At 42.0% G+C, this 26,404-nt stretch overlaps 1 long non-coding RNA gene across 1 annotated transcript in view; it reads right to left on the reverse strand.

The window, feature by feature from the left end:
- LOC138259213 (uncharacterized) overlaps positions 1-26,404 on the reverse strand; it is a 335,764-nt gene that overhangs the window by 223,412 nt on the left and 85,948 nt on the right. Inside the window, exon 2 of the long non-coding RNA XR_011198672.1 lies at positions 19,447-19,591. This is a non-coding gene — a long non-coding RNA (uncharacterized lncRNA). The remainder of the gene's footprint in view (positions 1-19,446; positions 19,592-26,404) is intronic.

Here is a 26,404-nt window from a genome sequence, read left to right on the forward strand (position 1 = left end):
CCTGTGCTGTGAAACCGAAGCAGGGCAGACAGCCAAATAGGCCGTGTTGCCAGGGTGCCTGCTTGCCCGAAAGAAATGCACATGTGCGCTATAAATTAATCTGGAAATGTAAAGGTTAATCTGCAAATGTAAAGGATACTTGGAAGCCTAGACCGCATCACTCAAAGCTTAGTGATGACAAAGATTTTATTTTTTTGAGTGGTAATGCAGAGTTAACAACTGAGTTATGAAGTGTGCGCCTTTAATTGTAATTGTATTCAATTAGTGCTACATACCTCTGGAGGTGCAGAAGGGACAGTAATAGAAACAAAATGTATCACAAACAGCCTGAGTGTTACTTAATGCATATTTTGGAAGCACCATTTTATCGTAGACCTCATTGCACATTTTACTGCTGTCTATCTTATTTTTACACTTTCTTCAATGCAAGCTTAAAATAATGATTTACATACACACAGTGCTTTCTGTCACACAGGCTGTGACCTCCTAGCACTAAACATGCACAAGTCACTACCAGTGCTGAATTTGTAAATAAAGACGTGCTGGTGCCCAAAGCTCTCCTCTAAAACACGCTGCTCATGAAATTAAATGTGTAAGCACGGAATACTGAGGCAGTGTAATCCTAAAGCCATCGTGGGCCTCTTTAATCCATTTACAGCCCCTCATTGCCCCTTCAGCTCACTCTTGCAGCTTTCTGCTTTTCCCCTTTGTAGTGCTTTTTCATTTTTCTCTTCCTCCGTCTGTCCCATATGTGTCTTTTGATCACAGTAAATGATTGACACAGAAAAATAAATGCCGTCCCTCCAAAAATAAGTGCTGGTACCCCGCACCGGAAACCATCGGCTCAAATTAAGCACTGGTCACTGCTCTCCCTGCCCCAACCAAGAGTTAATTATGTGGCTTTCTAGTTACACACAGACCTCTGCAGTGCTTGAACTAATAGAAGTTTCATAATGTACTGTAGTATATTTCCCACAAAAAATAACTTTTATTTATTTATTTTTCATTTAAGCTGTGTGTTATTTCATATGTAGCTACTTCATGGTGAAAGATCAAAACAAGCTAAGGACTATTTTGTTTTCTTAGTCACACCTTTGGCCCTGCCTCCACACTCACTGACTCTTGCCTCACTGCATGCAGCATCAGAGTTCCCATACTTTATTTAATGCACTTCGACCAATGTGAATAGGAATACTTCTAGAAAATAGGGGAAACGTATCAGAGACTGAATGACTGACTTGGCATACTTAAAGCATTCTTGCACCGTGTTGAGAAGAGGTAAGTGTGTTGAATGTAAAGTTGAGGACATGAATATTGGGCATGGAAGAGGCCTATTTCAATGTCTGGCAGAACATGCCCCACTTAAATCCATGGTTGCTCCCATCCAAAATGTAATGGACTTTAAAAGATGTCCTTCTTGCTACTGGTAATCAATGTAATTCATTTAGAGCTGAGGTAATGAGACCCCATCTGCTTAGGGTCTGTCTACCTACCACATTGTGGATTCCTTACAGCCTGCTGATTAGTTTTCTAGTGATCTTGATGTAAAACACGTTTGACTAATGTAGACATGTAGAAAGGACATCACCCATGCTCATGATACCTGCATCTTGCATGTGCCTCTAGAGAACAGAAATTAGTAGCAAAGCTCTTTCCTGAAAAATACCCCCACCAAGAGGAAAAAACACCCTGCTAGATAAAATAAGCTGGCATGCACACTAACCTCACAAGAGCTGCCATGCCATCATGTGTGTCTGCGTTTGCTGCTGTGCCCGCCTGTGCTCACGCCAAGGCAGAGAGCGTGTCCTGTCAAAGTGAAGTTGTAGACACGAGTGTGTGTCTCTTGGTGCTATGTGGATGCATATCAGGTGCCTAACCTGCCCTTTGATTTCCTGTTGAAAGTTGCTTTTTTGGTCCCAATCGCCTTGAACTTAGTCTATTGTTTACATGTTACCGCTTTGCAGGGCTACTGTTTTAACTGCAGGTTGTCATTTTGCATCACTGATTCTTTGCTTCTGGTAAGATTTAGTTTAGAGTAAATCATGCAGTGACAAAATTAATTTCCTGGCATCCTGCACAGCATTTCATCTGTCATGAAGCAGAACAAAGATAGTAGCAGCCAGGCCCAAAAATAAGCTCGGTGTACTCATTTTACCTGCATCAGAAGGACAAGAGCCTAACCAGCCCAGCCAGAATTCAAACATCAGATTTAGTGCTTATCCACAGACTTTATTAGCAGATGATGGCGAAAGTAATTGCACCTTTTGTATAAAAATGTCATTGCAGAAGAACACTTAGAAAAATAGCCCAGATATGAGCTAAAAAGAAGCAACTGAGCAAGTCTAGTGCTGCTCAGGCGGGAGCACTGTGCCCCTATTCTTTATGTTGATATGGCTCATTTGTTTTAAAACCCTAATTTTCATAGCAGCACCATTTTCCAATGCTGCATGTTTTGTATTTAATGTTTCAACTTTTTGCACTGACACGTTCCTTGGATTGAAATAACACAGTCATGATTTTTATTCAGACCTGTTCACCTTTGTAGCTGGTTATTAGGACAGATGAGAGTCTGACATTTGCTAAAGGTCAACACAGAGCGGTTATGCCTCGATCTGAGACAGTGCTGGCGTTCCCTAATTGGGAAACGGCCTTACATGGGGGATTGAATCGGTCTGGCTTAAGAAGAGGCTTTGTAGGCCAATCACGACCTAAAAAGCATGCTATTACTTTGCAACAAATCACGATCACTTTGCCAATGCACATTTTATTTGCTTACACCAGTGCAGAGTTTCCTCCATTAGTTACACTTTTATACAAAGTAACGAAAACATACTTTTCCTCTGTTATAGTGATACTGTGAGTGGAGCCCGGTGAAGTTTGTGTTGGACAGAAACATTAACAAGCTTTGACAAAGCCAATACGTTTGGCTTTAGATGCCAGTCTTTTTTGGCTTTTTGTCAAACTTGTTTTGTTTCTTCTTGATTTTGTAACACTTTATTGTTATGGGAGCTCTCAGGCCCTCACCAATAATTTAAAAAATTGACTAGAAGTGAAAGGTTTTTTTGTGTCAAAAAGCACACGTTGCAACAGAAGTCCCTGGCACTGGAGTTGGGCGTGCCACTGAAATCTCGAGCCAGGCTGAAGGCTGGCTTTCTTTCAGCTCCAGGTCCTCTTGGAACCTCAAGCCTAAAACGAGCCGAGATTTCAAGTGACTTCTACTGCCACCTACCCTCTAACCCGGATGTGCGTTCTGGCCATAGCTGCAAGTAGTGTTGCCACCTTTCCAAGAGAGAAATACTAGCCATATATTGTTGCTTTAAGATAAAAAAATAGAACTGCAAAGAAAATCATATATATTTATTTGAAACATTACTTTTCCGGTTTTGTTTCCCTAAATTATTAGTCAGGGATGGTTCATACACCTCTAGAACACATTTAAAAGTGCTTTCCATTTCTATTTGCTGTTTGAAGTAATATACAGATAAGTGCTAAAAATACAGGCGTTGGGTGATTTTACTTATTTTATACTGGTGGGACATCACAATACTGGTGGTGCCAGTAGAAATAAAGTCAGGTGGCAACCCTAGTTGCAGACTTTGGAACTTGCAAAACCAGGTTTGAGTGTCAGCATGAGCTCAAATTCCTGTAATTCTGAACAAATCAATTAATATTCCAGTGCCTACAAAAAACATGAATTTGTTGTGTAATGCTGCTGGTGTTCATGTAAAGTACTCCATAACCTTCAAGTCGAGCTCACACGATATGAAATGCATACAAAGAGTCCCATGGCTCGGCACTGGCTCTGCTCTCCCTGTTAACTTGTTGGTTCTCCCACCTCTACGTCGCACTGAAGGAAACTACTTTGTGTGTGAAATGTGCTCCGTTTGAAACAGTAGATTGCCGTTACTCAAAATGAACATACCCAATAGCTTAAGAGGGCTGACCCTAATGATTTCCACATGTTAGGTCCTAAAATCTTATAATTGAGAGTATTTAAGCCTCCACCTCAGCCCCCATGGAGTTACCATGACACCAGTGTCTGTAACTCCAGAGGGGTATGGTAACTAGCCAAATTTGGCCCAACTTGTCATCCCATCATTAGAAGCCATTTCTAGTGCAGTGTAAGAGCTAAGAAAACATGCCCTTCATTGGGAAGAAAAAAATACATAATTGGGATGAAATGAACCCTCATACCCATGGGCCCTGTGTAGCAGTGCCTGTTGCTCTGAGGATAGCGCCGTCCTTGGGAGACAGAATAATCTTAACACATTTGAGCTCATAACTGAAACCAACTCCAGCAGCAGGCATGGGCTACAGGACAATCGAATGGAATTTTAATTCCTTCAACTGAAGTGTGTGGAGTTTCAGATCCTGCTCAACACAAAAATAGAACATTTTTTTTAATCAATTACGCTAGAGGCAAAATTCTCCTCCACACAATTGTGAGGCATAAGTCGCATGAAAAAAGTGTAAATTAGCCATGTTTTGTTGCACATCAAATTTCTGAAGTATATGTTGCACAAATGGAGTATGTAAGAAATTATGTTCGCATTCCTGGAACATCTCTGACCTTGCTCAATGTGAGTGATTTGATTTGCCAAACATTACTTTCATGGTAAAATACATTTGCATAATCTCAATTTCTAAAATGTACTACTGCTTCCCCATTAACAAAAAGAAAGAAATCCCCTCTGTCATGCACACTTTCGCATGTTTCGGAAACAAGTACATTGACTTAAATTAGATCATTCGTGGGGTTTTACAAGAATTTAAGGCAACCAGAAAAGAGAAAGACAGAAACGGCTTAATTTCGCAACTGTACCTACAGACCAGTCACTACAGGAAAGTGTTATTTCTAAACACTGCTTAATCGCTCTCGTGCAGTAACTCGAATGAGAAGGCATTCTGTAGATATCTGTGAGAAAAAATGAGCAAAGCTGTTCTTTCAAAGAATCTTTTCATAAATATGTTCTGCAAAGAAACATATCAGAAAATATGGATCTATGAGCGGTGTAAAATATTTTGGAAAAATAGCACTGCAAATTATTTTTATTATGCAAAGTTCATTTCTGTAAATAGCCTTTGAAAAAAATGGCGTTTGCAGAATTTGGTTATTTTCCTACATTTGTAACAACAAATTATTTTAAGGAGACGTATGGGTCATAGTTTATGGCTTGTAAGCTTGGCACTGAAACACCTGCTGGTAGTTTACCTTCTGTAGAATTTGCAGATTTTGTAAAAAAGTTTCTAGCTCAAAAGGTACTAGAAAAAAGTGCTGTATGTAGTACCATACAGTGGCAAACCATTTGCAAATTTCAACTGGTCACTCTCCAGTTGCTGATTTTTTTATTTAGTGGTAAATTTGTACTAATGAGGTGAAATGTGTGCCCGAGCAGCTTTAATGTGTGCTAAAATGACAACATAGCAAAATAACACTGCATCAGACTATTCTGCATTACACTGCATGTTAAGCCTTTTCTTGCAGCATTCTTAAGTCATTCTGCCACATAATTTTGTTCTCAATTGCTGTATGCACAGTTCTAATGGTGATGGCCATAGTGCAGTTATTATGTACTGTTATGCACTATGTGGGTTCACCTGGGAGGGTGGGGCAGTGCAAACGTCTTGCACTCCAAAAAATAAACGACTTGAAGGTGGTCTGTGTGCTAGCTCCCATGCTCTTCAAAGTCAGTTAAATGTTTGTCTGTGGAAGAAAGTTTTGCATCATTAATGATAGGTAAGAATAAATATTATGTGTGCTGATGATGTGGTTATTTTAGCTGATACAGTAGTTGGTCTACAGATAACGTTTGGAGTCCTGCCACTTTATACAGTAAACCTAGGATGAGTATTACAGGACAATCACCGTTCTCAATCACATTGCCTCTCTAGATTTGTTTTCTATGTCTGTTTCGGCGACAGTCCTCTCTCAGTGCATTCAGTGGGCTAGGCGAATAGAGCCCTATAGCTTTCAGGTGATAGATATCATAAATGTGGTTAAATGATTTAGCAGAGCATACAGAGTAGTTCATTAGTGCCCTTGCAGAAGGCACATGAATATATATAATACTTTATTTAAAATGAGCGGCAAAATACATTTCTTCAGAAATATTATAAATAGTATCAGTGTCAATTGTCGTACATAGGTAACGAATGTTAGGTTGATTACATAGTTGGTGGAAGTAGCAACTAGGTCTTGATGAATAAGCAAAGACAAACGCATATCAAGGACCTCATCTGATTACTGGCTAAAAGAGCAAAAATTAAACAAAAAATGCTTGCAATTTACATATTTTTTTACAAAGAGAGTGGTTATCCATCAACTGTCCCTTAGGTTAGATTTTGAACTTGAATCAAGAAGGTGGTATGAGTCGAGGTGGTAGGGAGTAAGAGTGAGAGGGGAGATGTGGGTTGTAAAGGGTAAAAGGCTAGGCATGGGGGACCACATGGAGTGTTGCCAGTCAATTGCTATGATTGGTAGATCTAAGATTTTGAATTGTTGTGTGATATGATAACCCTTGGCATACCATGGCAGAGAGAGAGTGGGTAGGACTCACCAAGTAAAAACAACAATTAACCTGATTCACAGAAGCTCCCAAAACCGAATTTATCTTCACAAGCATACTTGCTCTACTATGAGTCTGGTCCAACAAGTGATGAAGAATAGAGCTACACAAGTAAAGAATGCTCCAAAATTGTGGCAAGAAGAATAAATGTCCTTATGTATAAATATTTCGGTAATTCCCATCCTGAATGCTATCGAATATTCATGCTGATTAATAGTTATGACAATGCCTTTGATACACCTTTTCTCCTTATTTGTTATAATGAGAAGAGAAGAAAGACATCAGCACCTTGAAATGAACTGGCTTTTACTCTGCGATCCACTGCTGGACATCCAAATTTTAATCCACAGATACAGCAGTCTGGAAAGTGAACAACTGATACTCTGGCCCATATTTGTACTTTTGTAGTGCCGCATTTGTGCTGCTTTTTGATGCAAAAGCAGCGCAAACGTACGAAATACAATCGTATTTTGTACGTTTGCTCCGCTTTTGCATCAAAAAATGATGCAAATGTGGTGCTAAAAAAAAGTATAAATATGGGCCCCTGTGTTTTTAACCCCAAAAAAGCTTTTAGTTCGTGAAATAGCTCAAGGGGTTGCTGCTCATCAGTTAATAAATGGCGTTTTCATTCCTAGACTATGTTATATAATAATACGCTAAAACGGGGCTCTGCAGAAGTGAGGAAATCATATTACTCCTCTTTAAGAAGAACAACGATGTCTACAAAGAAGGTTACAAGATGAAGGCAGTGTCAAATTCTCTTTTTAGAGTTGCTTTCCATGTTTAATGATTCTATAGTCATCACTGTATGACAGTGCCCACATGTTCCTTCAGTGGTGTCTTCCATCCTGCCCACTCCCTCATGTGCTGTTCCTCTGACCTTTTCCTGAATCTTTCCTAATTCCCTTAAAAGAATTCATGGAAGAATTCTAAGCCTAAATTTGGAACAGAGATTGAGGAGGAGGAGGATAAGGGGCTGATGATGTCATCCTCTCAACAAAATGCTCCCCTTGTTTCTTCACTCTGCCAGCTTCTTTTGGTGAGAAGACCATATCAAAGCCCCCACACCTGTATTTTTTGTAGATGAGACATTGTTGCAGGCATAGATGTGAAGCACTTACATTTTTTTAAAGTGAAAATGTAAGTAACTCAATCTTTATAAAGTCTGCTGAGATTTTCAATCAGTGTGGTTTCTGCTGTAAACAGACACTCGGGAATCATTACGAGTCTGGCTGTCCACTGACCGCCAGACTCGTGGTGGCAGTTGGACTGCCGCCAATGTGGCATTCTGAGCGCCACATTATGACCACGGCACCACCAGGATTAGTCGACCCGACGGTCTGTCACACGTTGCGGTCCTAATCTGCCAGGGCAGCTCTGCAAGCCTCTCTGCCTTGGGTATTACGACCCCTCTTCTCCACCAGTGATTTCATGGCGGTACCACCGCCATAAAAAGGCTGGCGGAGACGGGGTGCAGAGGGCCCCCCGGCCTGCACCATTGCAATGTACACTGCAATTGGGTGCTGGTGCACCCTACACACTACTGCATTGACGCAGGCCCGATTATGAGCCGGAGACAATACTGTAGGCCATTTCTCACCCGACCAGCATGCAGAAACTGAGGTTCCACCCCCGATGCTGTGGGAAACTCATAATGGGCCCAGCGGGGATGCTGTCACACTGGCGCCAACCTACCCATCGGGATTTTGGCAGACAGGCTTTTCCATCTGCCAAAGTCATAATCGGGCCCTCATTGTCTCTATCAAAGCACAGGATACAGTGCTGCATGTTGTGCATATTTGGGCACATTGACTGCTCTAAGCACTTGATAACATTGGGCAACCCCTCTTTAAATTTTTAGTTCAGCTCCCAGCATGGGCTCCTTGTTTACCAGCATGGGTTCCTTGTTTATCTTGATTCAAGCTTTCACAGCATGAACAATTAGATTTGAGGTCATGATTAATCCCAAACTAAAATGGGTCAGCCTGAAAAGTTGCCAGCTAAATAGTGAGGCAAATAATGCATTTTTTGAACCACGTATACAATGTAGGTGCTCACGATCCATGTAGACACTCTGCTGTCTTTACACTCTACCTGCAAGACCTGTGTGACCTTAGCGATAGCTCTGCATACCTTTACTCCATGCCTGCAAGACCAGTGTGACTTGCTCTTCTGCAAGACCTGTGTGAACTGAGTGTTAGCTCTGCTGGCTTTTACGCTCTACCTGCAAGACTGATGTTCTGTCTTCCTACCCCACATAGGATCACAAGAAATACAACACTTTGCCAACCATGCACTCCCCCATGGTGTAAAATGCTACCCATTTGGTAATGTGGCTGAGAACCCTACAACAATGTAGTAAGGTCTCTATAAATGCCACAATACAATACAGTTATATGTGAGCAAAAAGTGCCTCTTCACAAGGGCTGCAGTATCCAGCTAAGTGAAACAACACACTTTACAAGCTGGAGCCTGCATTCAGGGATGCTGAGTTTCAGGTAATGCACACTCTTTCAGGTACTATTATTTGTGGGTCAAAGGTCTCTTGCTAGAGGTGAGAGCAGAGTTAATAAGAGAATTGGAGGGAAAGTGAGAAGGCACAAGGCAGAGGAGATTAGAATAAAAGTTAACCAATGAGACATCTTAAAGTTGTATTTCACAAGTCTCGCAGATCAAAGAGAAGCAGGGCTAAATAAATATTGGTCTTACTTGGAGAGGTCTGAAGGTTAGGCCGGTGTGCTTTCAATAAAAAACCTATAGTGCCCTGTCTCTTACCCTCACATGTGCAGGGTGACAAACTAATTAGGGTTAGGGCCATCATCCAGGGGTGGGGTGGGGGGCGGGGTGGGCAGGGTTGTCCAACTGGTGCTTGAGCACCTTCAAGAGCTTTCAGGGTCATGAGAGGGGCGTGGGATGCAAATCCCTTCTCACTTTTTCACCATCCTTCAGCCTAGCGTTAGCGGGTGAAATCTGGGATTGGAACATTATGCAGTTTCAGCTCAGGTTGCCAAGCTTGATTGCTCTTATGCTTCTTTTGTTGCTCATGAGGCGTTTTTGTGCAGCAGTAGGCCATATCCCTGCCTTAAAAAGGTGCATGGCCACAGCTGATGTCCCAAACCTCCATTTTTGCCCTTTCAACATAATTTTAGTCATTTGATATCAGCTATGCCTTCAGAAAGTTGCCATGTGCATTACTAGGTCATCCCTCATTGCCCATTTTTTTGGTATGCACGTACACCTCTGGCTAGACTGGTGGTATGCAGCTGCCTTTATATGTTTTTGTCCACCGAAATCTCCTCCACCACATCGATAGGCACTGCGCCACAGGGCAGGATAAGCAAACTTCCCAGGTCACTCACACAAATCATCCAAATGCTTTCGTAATAGCATCATAGCAGATATCCCCACACACTCTCCCAGTGTAGGTGGATTCCGGTCCAATAATACACTTTGGTGTCCCATAACAGGACATGAGGTGAAACATAGATGCTACAATACAACACAATACAAAACAACACATTTTGGGAACAGAGCCTTGTGATTCTGATTAAAAAGTGTTACTTTTCTTGCTACAAAATTTGATTAAATAAACCGTGTAAATGTGATGTAGGGCCTGATGCAGGCAACTTCTTTTGCAAATGTAAAGTTTTAATTTCGCAGTACCCAAAAGTGGGTTGTGATTCGCAATGAACTTTATGAATTGTGACCTCTTGCAAACTGGAAACCATGGGATGGTTAGAGCCTCTAAGGACAACAAGCCTGCATCTCAGCATTCGAATTTACAATGTGTCTGCATTTTGACCGCTTTGTCTTTAAATGGCAGTGGTCATAATGTCACAAACACTAGGATACTGTGAGTATGACATCAGGGAATGCATGGAGTGGTCCAAGCAACCACTGTCTGCACTTACTATGTCTACAGCTTTCACAAGCAGAGCGTAAGCTGACACATTTAACAGTTTACACTTTGCCAGTGGTAACTTCTTTACCTTGTCAGGCATTCACAATACAGTCCTTTGTGACCTAAAAAAAAGACTCAGAAAGCATTTGTGCATTGCAAGTAACAAGTTGTGAGAAATGCTTTTTGGCAGCCCCTTTTACCTTGCGATTCACAAGGGATCTTATTGTTTATATTAAAATTGCATTTGTTGCATCTGCAAAAGCCGTTAGCTTTGTAAATGTAACAGGGATTATTTGGAGTTTAGGGCATTCGTCAAAAATTAGCAGATATCTTGTCTGCCCTATCTAGAGTTTTTACCCTTGCGTGAAATTCAGTAAACAAAAGTTAAGCATTGACGCCCAAAACGCTTTGGGGGTTATTTCGAGTTTATGAAAACCTATGTTGATGTGGAAAAGACCTTAGGCCAGATTTACAAGGTCCTAGAGCCTCCTCAGGTCACACAAGCGTCATTTTTTCACATTAATGTGGCTCAAGGAGGCAATTGTCGCAGCGCCATATTTACAAACTGGCACAATTCATGTACTGCGCCCTTTGCAACCCATTGCACTACATTATGCCAGTGTCAGGCATAATGGTGGCAAGGAGGGGGGAGTTCCGGCATTAGAAGGCCCGCAGAAATGGTGCAGTGAAATCTTCAAGGTTTTACTGCCCCATTTTTGGAGTCATTTTTAATGTCTGCTCAAAGCAGGCGTTAAAGTGACACACCCATTTTAATCAATGGCCCGCCTTGCACTTTGCTTCTCTACTGTCCAACTTTTTGACACTAGTGCAGCAAAGTGCCACAATAGCATCAAATGTTTACGCTATAGGCCTAACATGCGCCATGGTGCGGCATACAGTACATACAGCTCACCATGGTGCCGTTAGGTGGGGAAGGGGCTCCACAAAAAACTGACACATCAGCACTTCTGCGCCAGTTTCTTTTAAATATGCCCCCCTTGAGGGTTATTTAGAATTTAGCAAATGCGTGGCATATTCCAACAATTGGTGGATGTCCCACCCGCCGCATTAAAAGAGTACACATTATTATGTATTCTAAATAGTGTGGGTAGAATGTTCATCAATTTTGGTTTGCTTTGCCAGATAGGGCTGTGTAAATGATTGGTTTTCATTTTATAGAAAGGCTATCCGTTGCAATTTTTTATGTCTGTTCACAGCTACAAGGACGCTTCTTTTTTTAATTTGAAGACAACGTGCGTTGGATCTAGTGCAGTGCAGTGAACTCAAAGTCGGATTAACAAGTGTGTACAGCACACTAATGTCTTCTCAGACCAGGTGATTTGGGAGACAATCTTCATCGAGCTGAAGCTAGTCGGAGTCATCTCACAACTCAAGTCATGAACAGGTTGTCCAATACCCCAAAGGAATTTCAATCATTATTCCTATTGCAACCGTCAAGCTCAGATCCACTAGTTTTCTCTGCTAACAAGGGAACATAGCCATTGTTTGGTCTTCAATAGTTAGGACTTTGTGGAGTATTAATAGCTAGAAAACTAATCAACTGGCGGGAGGTGCTCTCCCTACATTTGTTTACTGCCTCTATTCCCTCCCATAGCTCCAACGCTTCTGCTTTAGGTGTGTTCATCATTCAGCAGCATAAAATCATGAGAAGCAGGTACCACCTGGTTGATGTAGATACCACCCTCAACAGTCATCTAAGACGTTTTAAGTCAATGTGTAAGGATCGAATCTTGAAAAATGCAAATGAAATGTTCTCTTTACTAAATGTTAATCAGCATAGGAACATGTTCATTGCAACAAGAAATGAATGTGAATTTGTTGCTTGAAGGGAACTCATGTAGTTACTTCCTCATTCATTGCGTTATTACAACTACATCCTTTTCTTTGAATAAGCAACCAAAAGACTAACTAGAAAGATGCCACACTCTACATGTTGGGACTATGCACACTTTTGTCCCGGATATATGTAGTAGAACACAAAGCTAAACAATTTGCTCAGGGGTCCTCCTCTGTTTTCAGTAGTAGTATTTTTCAACCATCTCTGCCACATTTCTCTCAGTGTCCTGCCCAGCTACTCTGTTATTGTGTCTACAATAGCAGTAGGCACACAAGCAAGGACGTGGGTTTAGTGATGTTGCATTCACTAAATCCAATTTGTCATTTCTGCTATTACATTTCAAATACTGAATGAGCTTCCCTGAAAGAAGTAGATACACTTGAAAGGGTGGAGTGGTGGCTTTATGCAAGGATGAGCAAATTTAGCTGAGAAACCAGACTAACATAGATCACTTAGCATCATTTTACCGTAATCATAGAGGAAGTGAAAGTTACATCACACACTCTGTGATCAACTGTACCTTAGTATGGTACCAGGATTATGTGGACTAACTATAATCTCGGAAAACTATTGCATCCTAAATAATGTGTGCACAAATATTTCCCAATTCAAGCTAATAATAGAAAATCTTCACCCAAAGAGATGACATTTTTTGTAAATAACATTTAGGACACAAAATAACATTTAGGACACAATATATATATTAGACAATATATTTAACAACGTTCTGCTGTGCAACGGAGTACATGATAAGATGCAGCATTTGATGAGCTGATGGTTCTACAAGGAGTAACCGCACACAGCTTTTGATGCAATTAAATTACTTGAAGTGTACTAATAGAATGTACAATTAATGTAAAGTAGTTAAATAAAGTTCAAATCACACAGAAGCTGATAAAGCAGCATGGATGGGAGTCATGGAGGAGCAAATTGTGGTCACACTTCTAACTTGTAGTCACCCAAATGATGTTCCTGCTATCATTTACTCTGCCTTGGGTGGTTAGTGATGGTGCACAGAAGTGTTAACATCTCTTCTAGTTGAAAGGCTTGAGACCCAGGAGGGAGCACATTGGGCAGCTAAGAAGAGTCTCATAAGTACAAGAGCTTCTGTGGTAACCACAGCAGTTGCATTTGTGAGACTTTGTAAGCTCTAAATTACATCTATACTAATTTCATGGATAATAGTGGATAAAGAAAGAACCGATTATTGTTCTTCCTCATGCTGAAATCACAGAGGAAGGTATGTCCTGCTGGTACTTCACTGGACCATACAGTTTTCAAATATAGTGTGGCAAAAATAATGTAGCCCAAACACAGACCTCAAACATACTGTGAATGTAAGTATATATAATAAGTATAGATTTACTATGCTTAACTCCACCTATCTATACCTTGATGATATATATGTCTTCGAGGTATGTAGATGTGGAGTTAAACATTGTAAATCTCTACATACCTATATATATTTACCTTCACAATATCTTGGTCATCAATAGTCTGTCTACAATTTGTGTGCTGCTCTGCATTTTTGTGCTCGATATTCATATCATACAACCACATCTTGTTAAACTTGGGAGTTCCCTTCTATCCTGAGCTCAGGCAGTATATACAGGGACTAAGCTCTATATAGCATGCTACTTCCATTATTTATGCAATGCATGCAGTCCATCTCCGTGGAACATTGTAAGGAATGAAAGCGCATTTCAGATAAGTCAATCCAAAGAATATTGAAAACAGATTCAGTTCTCCATACCATATTGGCACTGTCTTTTTAATGCATTGATTAGGCGAAAGTAAATTAATTCAACTAGATAAATCAATGGAAATAGCATGGATATTGCAGCGGTAGACAATGGGCAATGGATTTTAGACAATGCATTTTCTTAAATTGGCTAATTGATTCTTGAAATGTAATGTGTCCTTTGGATAGCCTGACCCTATCTGACAAGGTCCCATGCAAGTGATGTCTGGAGCATGAAATTATGCTGGGCTTGTAAATTCGTGCTCAGGGAGAGCCTTGAGATTCAAGTGATCTTCTCTGCTTGGGAAGAAGAACCCCTTCTCTGTAAGGAAAAGTTTGCAATGTTTTTAGAAGAGCTCACATTCTAATGGTTGTCCCTTTTAATGAGAAACCTGCTTCTGTTATAGCAGAATTAGAATAAATAATTTTCTTACTTGTGAAATAAAAGGCTTATTTTACACCTAAGAAATAATAACAAACTTCAAAACGTTGTTTAACTTCTGGTTGCTTGACATATGTTTGCATATGTGTTTGTTTGTGTGTGTGAGTGTATATGTATGTATATATATATATATATATATATATATATATATATATATATATATATATAACCGAATGGAAGTTGCTAGTAGGTAATTATTGTTAGGACCTAGATTCCCCCCAAAAAATGTTTTTTTACTTGCCTGTATCTTTAGCGCCATTTGACAAATCTTCACAACATTTTCAAAAAGAAACTGTGCCCAAGGATCTTGTTGTGATTCGGCACGTGGGGCAGAGAACCACAGGGGGGAGGGTGTGATGGTGTGCGGGGGCAAATAAAAAGTGCTTTTCCAAAGGTAATTCCCACAGACTGTTTGAACAACTGTTCCTCATTTGTTGTAAATCTGTTCAGTAGTTTTTGAGTAATTAAAGGAAATCTAAATTTGTATAACTGGATGGAGTCTAAGCACAGTTCTCATGGTGAGATCTGATGGCATACACACAGACAACAGAGGGAAGGTGGGAGGGGATCATGGGCAGCAAGCTTACCACATAGGGCAGGTGGGTGGGGCTGTGGGAGCACAGAAGGCCATGCATGGCAAGTGGGAAGGTCAGTGGCAGCACATCGGCCACGGTGAGCAAGAGGGAGGGGGCAGAGGTAGGCACAAAAGACCACACGGGGCAGAGGGATGGGTAGGGGATGGAAACAGGCAGGAGAGGGCAGGGAAGGGGCTTCACAACCGACCACACGGGGTAGGCAGGAGGAGCAGTTACAGCACAACAGAACATGGAGGGCAGAAGAGAGTGCAGCAAAATGGACCATGGAGGACAGGAGGGAGGGGATAGGGGCATGGATCTCGCACAGGCAGGGTGGAGGTGGCAGGAACAGCCAACAGTCATCTAACCATACTAGGCAGGTGGGAGGGTCAGTGGCAGCTCAACAGAACACTCAGAGAAGATAGGAGGTACAGTGGCAGGCCCATAGAACATGCTGAGCAAAAAGGAGGGAGCAGGTGCAAGCATACAGATATCAAAGGGCAGGGAAAGGAGGGTAAGGGCAGCAAGCTAATCACAGAGGCTAAGCAGGAGGGAAATTATGAGGCATATAATTGGGCAGTGGAGGGCAGGGGGAGTGAGCAGGGACATCAAGCTAAATGAAGGGCAGTGGCAGCACATCGGACCATGTAGGGCAGGAGGGAGGCGGCTGGTGCATGGACTTGAACAACAGAGGGTATGGAGGAGATGGATGGGGCAGCAAGGTAACTGTCCAGGGCAGGCGGGAAGGGCAGCGCAGAACAACAGCTATACAAGGCTGTAATGAAGGAGCAGGGGCACAAACTTGGACAATGGATGGCAAGGAGGAGGGGGTCAGGAGCAGCAACTTTGGGAGGGGCCAGCACAATGCCAGTCTCTGTATCCAGCTCCCACACCAACGTGCATTTTGATGGACATTTTACTTAATGTTAAAAAAAAACAGGAAATTCACAGAAAAAAAACAAAGGTTACAGGGATGTTACAGTTAGGAAATAGAATTTAAAAAAAACATAGAAATGTACTAAAAAAGCAAAGGTTACAGGGACATTACAGTTGGGTTCAGATTTTACATGCACAGAACCAGAGAAATTAAGCTGTTACAAATAGTTATTTAAAGCAACTAAAACTCCTGCCTTGAGGTAACTATAACTCGCACCCTCACCATGCACTGCTAATCACCCCAGATATTACATCACTCATGACATCTCCTATGATATCATTGATAATTTCACTGTAAAATGTGCAGTGAAGTTATTGATGAGAAAACTGTGCATTGTGAGGCCATGAGCTATAGTTACATTAGGCCACGGGTTATAGTTACTTGAAATAACACTAACTATAACAGCTGAACTTCTATGGTTTTGTGCGTGTAAAATCTGAACTTAACTATAACGTCCCTGTAACCTTTGGTTTTTTGGTGAATGTGTATATGTGTTTTAGAGTAGAGCAAGTATAGAATTATGACTCATGTTTATCTCTGTACATTAACAAACATATTGATCAAACCCAAGTTCAGGTTTGTTGGTGCTAGTGACAGGTAATAGATTGTTAAACAACTCAGTATTACTCATTTTATTCACACTAGAAGGATGAAAGGCTGAGTGGACCTGCTGCGATTCATACCTGTGACCATAAGGTCAATACGGCGTAGGATGCATCATATCACTGAGCCATTAGACCCAGCTAACACACAAATCTTGTACAGGGAATCTCTGAGCATTCCAAGGCGACAGTCTTGCATTCCTGGGATAAGTCGTTTCTGTGCTTCTTACATTTGTTTGGTGAGTGCTTACTTGTTTGTGTGGGATGAACCTCGTGGTTTTCCAGACACACGCTACCTGATGTAGACTTTCTGTTATTAACTCCAAAGAAATGCTAGTTCTGTAAACAATATTTAGGACACAATACTTCCTTAATTCTACCTTAAATCAATTGAATGTTTCAAGGCAACACAAATGTGCAGATTCTTCATTAAATTCAAACGCATGACATCAGAGATATGAGGGGGAATTGCATAAACTATTTTTCTTTGGGTGACAAATCTGTCACAGGCATTATTGAAGTAGTAGGTGTGAGGAGACTATTTCATCTCCATATAGACACTTCAATGGAAGTGATTCGTACTGAGTTTGGCATCCTTTCTACATAGTTTATGTCTCACATAATGTTTTTAACTGTCTCTTTGGTTTGGCTCAGCAATAAGAGAACACCCTCTCCAGGCTGATCTTGGATGAAATCAGTAAGCAGCACAAGAAAAACCATGACTGCCACAAGTCATTCTGTCAAGAATGACTATTGATGATCACATCCAATGAAACTTTACCAGATATCTCAACCTCAAATTATGTGTAAGTGCAAATGAAACAGATCGTGGAACGACAGTGCCCAACAGTGCTTATGAGTTGTATGTCAAACTGGAAACCAGAGGTAAATTTACCACCTATCTGTGAATGAAAAATCCAGTTATAGACTAAATGTCTAAGGATTAGGCATGGTCATGTTGAATTGCTGAAAGTATGGGGGTGGTGTTGGTAATGTTGGGCATGGTTATGTCAACATACTTGAGTTAATGATTAGGGCAGGGTAATCTGCTGAGAAAAAAATAGGTTGATGCTGTGATTCAGGCACTACTGAAACACAAATGTACATCACACTAAGGTGATGCTATGTTTCTAGTAAATTACTATAGCCTAATGTAGATGTGAATGGAGTTAATCAAACACTGATGAATTCAAAATATTTTTAATTTGATTAGTGCTGTTTGTTTGTTTGTTTGATTTGGAATTGTGTTGATTACTAGCCTTTAGATAGATAGAAACTTAAGTACTGTTATGAGTTAGCAGTTACATGTTTTCAATTTATAGCTTTAGTTTATGTATACTCACGTACAAATTATTTATTTACTCATACTGAAATTAAACTATTAAAAAAACAATACAAGCACAGAAATACAGATTGTGAACCCCTGAATATTTCTTTGTGGTCAGTAGCTTGGCACCTACAAGTGTAGTCTTTAAGTTCTTCTTTAATATTGGTCCATTCATATATAGGAAAAGGCATACATTTCCAATTTAAAAACTTGCACAACATTTGCTCTATCGGTCACCATCTTTGTTCAAGGCCTCCAGTCTGAGAACCACAAAATCTAGTAACACCTGCATGATTTAAGCACTTCTGCTTTTCTGTCAGTCACCTCTGGAATGCTTTTCCTCTTTAACATCACCTGCTTACAAATATAAAACTTTTCAGACATATAAAAGAAATACGTGGTATGTTCAAGCCCAATTTAAACACCTCAACTGCTCAAAGGTCTTATCACAAAAAACATTCTGACCAATGTAAAGTAATACTCCTATAGTGCTCTTTTATGAACTCTTAAATGCCTTTCTGAATTGGCCCAAAAACATCTAACATGGGAAATTCTGAATTGTCGTTGAATAATTGTATAGAATTATTAGAAATGGAAAGGACTATGCTCCCTTTTAACTTTTACTAATAGGGAGAGTGGACATTTTTGAGCAGTAAACGTATGTATAAGAGTATTCCTATGTAAAAAAGCACTCCTGTAGTACTTGTTTTCAAATAATAAATTTTTTTATGAATCAGCCCCTATATTCCTAAATTACTCTACTTTCATCAACTATCACATGGAGTGCCCCAGCATCCGACCTAGAATGACCCCCAGTCCCAGGAATTACCTATTAAGGAGAAATCAGTAAGTGTAGGAGGAGCGGATTAAAATGAATATGAGGTGCACCCTGAAATACATTAAAAAATGAGGAACTACTGGTGGAATCTGGAGTACTACACCTGATTTTCCCATTTCTCCCATAGAATCACGCTGATATGTTGGCTGCTTTCAGAAGGCAAACAGTTTAGTTGCAAAAAGATGGATCCGAGAAGCTACCCCAGATTTTGTAATCCTGATGGGGGCTGTTGCTTTCGTCCCTAGCCTCACAGGGATTATTGTCCACTCACAATGAGTCACATATTCCTCAATGACTTATCTAGCTATGTTTGTGACATCTTTGGTTCACTATCAGCTTGGTTCATGCCCTCCTAGAAAAAGCACACCTACCACACAGAGTTGACTTATTATTGTATAAAACAGCTACCACCCCCCTCAAACTTCTGTGGGCACCACCCTTCTGAACACTATGAAAAGAAAATACAGAACAAAAAATGGCTTTCAGACATGGGGCACAAATATATTTTCAGTGCTAAACACAACATGAAGCTTAGCAGAAAGCAAAAAGTGACAAAAACAAGGAGAGATGAGCTGATGTTCAGTATCCTTCTTTGTTGCACAATGGTTTTTAAGTGCAATTTACCTTGTAATGAGGATATTAATAAATGTTTAACTTACCCATAACGCCACATTACATAACGCAAATATTTATGAGATCTCCTTCCAACGCTCTGTATAATTTCAAACACCCTACTTGGGTTTCAACATCGGAAAAAGAGAAACGTTTATCGGATCTGCGAGGCAAACAAGTAAATATTGCGACCTGAAAAATAATAATGAACAATAATAATGAATAATTTATGAGGTTAAAATTAGGGATGTGATAAATCATGTCATTTTTTGGCAGAGGTTTGTAATTTGTACGCAAAACTGAGTGATAATACACAAATGGCACAAAGGAAATGATCACATTAAGGCATCCCTCGCATCAAAAATGCATCTAACATACCAATAGTCGACAGGTTGAGCAGAAAATGTTTATTTGTGAGACATGTTATACTCGGACCACTCTCCCACTAACAAGGATTACCTAAAATATTCATAATACAAAATTTCATGAATTTCACAACCCATGAAATTCAAAGATTTTGCAACCATACTGAAAATTTTCCCCAGGGATGCCCTTTTGATTTCTGGAAACTTGAATTTCTGATGACTATATTGCTAGGGTGATTTTATCCAATGTCCTCTGATGGGCATTAAATGCTACTTTGGTTTGAGTTACTGTCTTGCACAATGTTCCGGATGTGTGTTCTTTATGTAACGGAGCCAGACATCTTAAGGTGTCTTCTCTCAAATTTGAATAGCTTATCCAATCCTTTTCACATTCTGCTTCTTCTCGTTTTGCTCAGGGACGGCTTCAGCACTGGTGGCGCCTGGTGCAACAGTATTTTTTGGCACCCTGCAAAGACCTCCTTCTCCATGAATTCTCTCACTACCACTCTCCAAAACCTCACTTCATTTCTCCGTAGCCTCTCCCTGACATACATTTCATTTTTTATAGCACTATTCATAGTTCACTCACACTGAGCTCTGTGGTCTGCATGGCGCACGTTCTTACAGCAGGCACATTAATGCTCTGAGCTAATTTATGATGAGTCAAAACTGCCAGGAGACAAAATTTGATCTCTCATGAGTAGGCACATTAATCACGAGACTTGTCTTGACATTTTTATTGTTGCCTGAAAACTGCTAGAGGCACAAGGAAGTTCATGTACTTCTATAACAGTAGTCACTTTTAAACACAGCACTCTCCCACACCTAAGTCAGCCCCAGGTGTGGCTGCATTGGTTACACCACCCTAAAACCATCCTTGGTTTTGCTATAGTCACATGAGATTTCAAATTCTAAAATGCAAACAAATAACAAGCATTTGCCATGCAACGGGTCTCGCATTTGCTCGAGTTAGAGCTATTTGTGTTGTAAACTCCTAACCCGACTTTTCTTACCACATAAATTGAAATAAAAAAATGAGCATGACCACGCTATGTAAAACCCAGCGCGATCGCGCTGCATGGAAAATAAAAAGATAAAGTAGTGCAGAAACCAGGCTGAAAACATGGAGCCTCATATGTTTTCAGTAGTTGGCCTGTGCGCTCAAGGAGGGCTAAACACCGGAAAAGGCATGACACCTGTATGCATTCACAAATTAAATCAAGAAGATTTTAAAAGGCAAGCCCACGAACCAATGAAAGTGACAGGCATGACATGGGAGTTGTTAAAAGCCCAAAGAGAGATTGCAACAGGGACAGAGCGCTTGTGCGCTCAACCCTAAAAAACAAGGCTGGATGTGCCACGTGAAAGCACCTGAGATGTCAGCTCACCATTCGAGAATCTTTCATTAACAATCTGCATCTAAATCAGAAAAAAAGTTTTTATGATGTTTTGATAATCAGTGAAGGGGTATTAAGGACTGAGGCGGTCATTCTGACCCTGGCGGTCAAAGACCGCCAGGGCGGAGGACCGCGGGAGCACCGCCGACAGGCCGGCGGTGCTCCAATGGGGATTCCGACCGCGGCGGTAAAGCCGCGGTCGGACCGGCAACACTGGCGGTCTCCCGCCAGTGTACCGCCGCCCCATTGAATCCTCCAAGGCGGCGCAGCTTGCTGCGCCGCCGAGGGGATTCCGACCCCCCCTACCGCCATCCAGATCCCGGCGGTCCGACCGCCGGGAACCGGATGGCGGTAGGGGGGGTCGCCGGGCCCCTGGGGGCCCCTGCAGTGCCCATGCCACTGGCATGGGCATTGCAGGGGCCTCCGTAAGAGGGCCCCTACAAGTATTTCACTGTCTGCTTGGCAGACAGTGAAATACGCGACGGGTGCAACTGCACCCGTCGCACAGCTTCCACTCCGCCGGCTCGATTCCGAGCCGGCTTCATCGTGGAAGCCTCTTTCCCGCTGGGCTGGCGGGCGGCCTGAAGGCGGCCGCCCGCCAGCCCAGCGGGAATGTCAGAATTACCGCTGCGGTCTTTCGACCGCGGAACGGTAACCTGACGGCGGGACTTTGGCGGGCGGCCTCCGCCGCCTGCCAAGGTCAGAATGAGGGCCTTAGTCTCCCCATAAATGCTCTGAAAAGTGAGACAAAATTGCCTTGAAGTTCAAAGGCAATGCTAAACAGACAAAAGCAAAAAGAACAATTGATTAACGGAATGCTTAACAATGCAAACATTCACCCTCAGTCACAGATCTGGGTTTAAAACATCATTGTTTTGCTCACCACGCCACCCCAGTTTGGACCCAGCCATATCTCAATCAGTCTTGACCCTCCTCCCCTTGCGAACTGTCCAGCCCGAACTGCAAGGTCAGGTCCTCCCTGGACCGAAAACAAGCATCCTGGAACTAGATTTGGTGCATCACCCCTCATCAGCCAGGCTATCTTGAATCCAATGGCACAGTGAGCACGAGACCAACGTCTGGCCATACCATACCCACATAGGGTGACAAAAGCACAAAAAACAAATGATGGACAGAATACTGAACAATGCAAACATTCACTGCCCTTCTCAGATCTGTTTTTAATCCATCCAATGCTAAACAGACATCTGATTGCAGTCACAATGAGGACCTTATCAGAGCAAAGCGACCAGAAACATGTGCATGTACAAGGAAAGAAAGCACATGCAGTCCTGGTGCAATCTGTCCCGTTATGGGGAATTATTCTAATTTATAATGGAAATTCTGACTGAAACTGACTTTCCTTCAGGTATCACATACAATCACACATCTGTCCTCGTGATGAGTGAGAAAACACTATTGTTGCATTATGCCCCATTTTACAGAGAGTAAGCATGAACAAAGCAGCTTAATACATATTTCATCTTTTTATTTCTTGTGCTTTAAGACCATTGCAAGGAGAAGTGGTAGTTGTTGATACACAAGATAGGGATGTGGGTGCAATGCAGACACTGTATACGTGCAAGCTCTGCCTTTCCAAGTTGGTGTTGTGACTGCTATCTGCACTTGGTGTTGTCACTGCTCTCTGCAAATGAAAAGGTGACAGCAGGCAATAGAGGGCTATATATATTGCACACTTTGTGGTGTGAGCCCTCACCAGGTAATAGGCCCCAGCATTTTTAAAAGTTTGTGGTGATGCTTGTGTAATGCAACACAACACAAAGAGGAGCAAAGTGGTTCAAACGACAGCAGCAATCAGTTTTCGTGCCAAACCTATTTTACACCTACAGTTGGACGTTGCACAGCACTATAAGCACATGGCAACAAACCCTGCTATGTTAAGCATGGGGGCGTGCCATGGGCTTTCGGCACAAATCCATTACTACTAAAGTAGCATGATCTGGTGTTGCAGGAAGGGCAACAGCAGTGAAGGCAGCTGCAAGCAAGAGATCAAGTGGCATATTGCCTGCTCAATATTGCAACATGCCTGCTGCACGCATTTTACGCGTCTGACCCCTGCATTGCTATCTCCAAGCTGGAATTTCTACAGGACAATGTACATGGAATGAAAATCCTAAAGCAGGCACAGCTGGTGCACTTTTGCACTGTAGTACAAGGCTGACTTGCAAACAAAACAGCCGTTGTCCAGGCAAGCACAACCACTGATGTCTTTGGTGGGTGACAGTTGCCAAATTTAGTAGTGCATTATGTTTTATCCCTCGCCCTAAACAGCGCTGCACATTTTCACACACCTCTCTTTTGCATAAAGCACAGGAGATTTAGGCCCATGGTTTTTGCATCCCTGTTAAGCAACAGAAAGGAGTTTCTGAGGTAGTTTAGCTTGTGTGGATTTTATGCAAGTGTAGTGGCATCCATCCTGCCCTCATTATGAGAGGTCTACATTTATTGAGGTATTGGTAATACTAGGTCCTGCTATCACTGGGAGAACACAAATTGATCCTGTATCTCCACCAGTGAGCCTTACCAGCCTCATCAGGAATCATCAACCTCTTATTATGCCGTAGGCATGTAATTATGCAAGTAGCCAGCCTATATAAGTCTTTCAGCTTGCCAATCAACCAATTCTGAGTCTTGAGGTGGCTAAGATGAATAATGTGAGGCCAAGAAAGACTGGTCCAAACCACCGTGACCAGGCTGCAAGCAGCACCACCGTTTAGTCAACAAGGCACACCTGTTAGCCAATGGAGCGCCTTTCGCACAATCATTTCAGAAACAAGGACTTAATCTAAAAAGGTAGTGGGTGAGGAGGCTGGTGGGAGTTGTGGAACAAAACAGGTTGGCAGGGAAGGGGATGGCCTCATGGATAAAATGCTAGCCATTTTCGATAAAGGTTTGGAAGTAAATCCCGTGGTCAGGCACAGGTGTCTACTTTCTCTGGACTTACAGAGTTGTGTCCCGGGTCAGGCTATGATTTTAAAAAAAGTATGCTCTTCTAGAAAATGGAACTATCACAGATGTTCCCAACTACAGAGCTCATGTCATCTGGTGTTTGTCGTTTGGTAAGGAAAGTGGGAAGATATTTCCAGGAGCTTGGTAAAGTTGGATACATCCAGAAAAGAATAATAAAGATATAAAAAAAGTTACACATTAGGAATAGAAGTATTTAATAATTTTTCAAAAAACAAATAAAATTCAGAGGACATAAGTAAAAGTTTCCTTGTTATGGCTGAGCCAGAATGGCATAACAAATGTAAGCGATGAGAAAAAGTACTCTTGCTTTGGATATGGAAAGAACCATCAAGTTGAGAGCTAATAAACTTTGACAACTCTTACTTGCATCTCCCTCTTGAAAGCTCTTCCATAGTCCCGACCGAAATAAAGCTGTCAGCCTAAAAACAGTAGGCCATCGGGTGGTAACAGAAAAATATTAGAGACTTGAAAGCCTAACTAAAGTCTATACCACAAGTGAATCTGAAAAAGTTCTTCCCCAGCGAGACCTAAATGGGTGCCTATGACTGTTTTTGGTGATATATACACAGCTATAGCAGTGGCTTTGTAAAATTGTTTAAAAGGGCAGGAGATAGTGATACCCCATTATAAGGTTTCATGGAACACATGCACTTCAGCCTACAAAGCAATGTCAGCTCCACCCTATAGACCACCCAGACCACGTAGTAACTTCAGCAACCTTATCTCTGAATTAATTATCCTCCGCACCATCAACTCCAAGGACTTCCTAATTCTCTGTGATTTTGATTTCCACCTGAAGACCTCTTTAACCACTGCTCTACCAACCTCATTGAGAGACTGCACAACACAATTTAGGACATTGGCAGCTCGTTAAAGACCCCCCACACACAGCACAGGACACACTCTAGACACTATCTCCACCTCCAGCAATAGCATCAGCTACCACTCTGCCTCACCACTCACATGGACCCACTACTCCATCATCCACTTCAAAATTGCCACACCACAAGCCAAAGCCCCCATTAGCAACCAACTTCCACCTCCAGAACTGAAAGAGAGAACGGAAACTGATCTGTGCAGCACACTCAAAACAGAACCCAACAACCTTTTTGAGGACATCACCAACTTCAACCAGTGGATCTCTAACTGTGCAAATGTTCTTACAGCCATTAAAACTCACAAGTACTGCAGAACCAACAAGCAGGCGTCCTGGTAGACAGAAGAACTTCAGGACTCCAAAAGATACTGCAAACAGCTGGAAAGGAAATGGAGAGTCAACCATGAAGTGGACGGCAGATCAACCTATAAGGCTGCACTCAGGCACTATCACCACCTTCTGACAGACACCAAGAAAAGATCCCTCACCTCATCAAAGTTAGCTCCAACAACAGCAAAGAGATCTTTGCAACTATAAAGGAGTTCGCTACCCCAGAAGCCTCAGACTACTCCATTACTCCCCAGCCAGTACCTCTATGACAACCTCTCCAACTTCTTCCACAGCAAAATTAAAAAGACCTATGTTAACTTAAAAAAACAACCAAACCCCAAGGACATCATTACCAACCTGCCCACTATACACGTGGACACATTCCCAACCTACTTGAGAACTCTCACCTAGGAAGACACCACTTCAATCATGAAAAACGTACACTCCAGGGCCACCCACAGACCCCTTTCCACATCATATATACAACCTTGGGGACCTCCCACAACCTCCCCCAGAACAGGAAACATGCTGTAGTCACAGCCCTCCTCAAGAAACATTTGACAGATCCCAAAGATATGAGCAACTTCCTCCCCATCTCCCTATTGCTTGCTGGCTGGTGGAGAAAGTTTTGAGGTATTCTGCCACGAGAGCCTATGATAGTGTGGCGCGCTGTAGCCTGATCAGGACCACCAACTTTGTGGTGTACTGGTGCCGGACATGCAGCATCTCTCCCTGCATGTCCCTGTGTAAGGAGTGCTTCCACCAGGATGAGCATGCCGGCCACGACTTCAACATCTTCTGCTGCCAGACGGGAGACACCTGTGACTGCAGGGACAGCAACATCATGCGGGAGAGCAGGTGAGTGTGTACAGTCTAGCATGAATGTCTTAACTAAGTTTTCATTTAAGGGTGGGTGATAAACTCTGCTTTGCGGCGGATTGTTGAGTTTTTGCTGAACTCCACGCTCCAAGAAGAGCGTGGAGTGAGTGGCAAAACTCTGCAAACTACTCAGACAGAGCGGAGTTTACCACCCACCCATAATTCT

This window comes from Pleurodeles waltl, chromosome 2_1, assembly GCF_031143425.1.
Source record: "Pleurodeles waltl isolate 20211129_DDA chromosome 2_1, aPleWal1.hap1.20221129, whole genome shotgun sequence".
Classification (NCBI taxonomy): Eukaryota; Metazoa; Chordata; class Amphibia; order Caudata; family Salamandridae; genus Pleurodeles; species Pleurodeles waltl.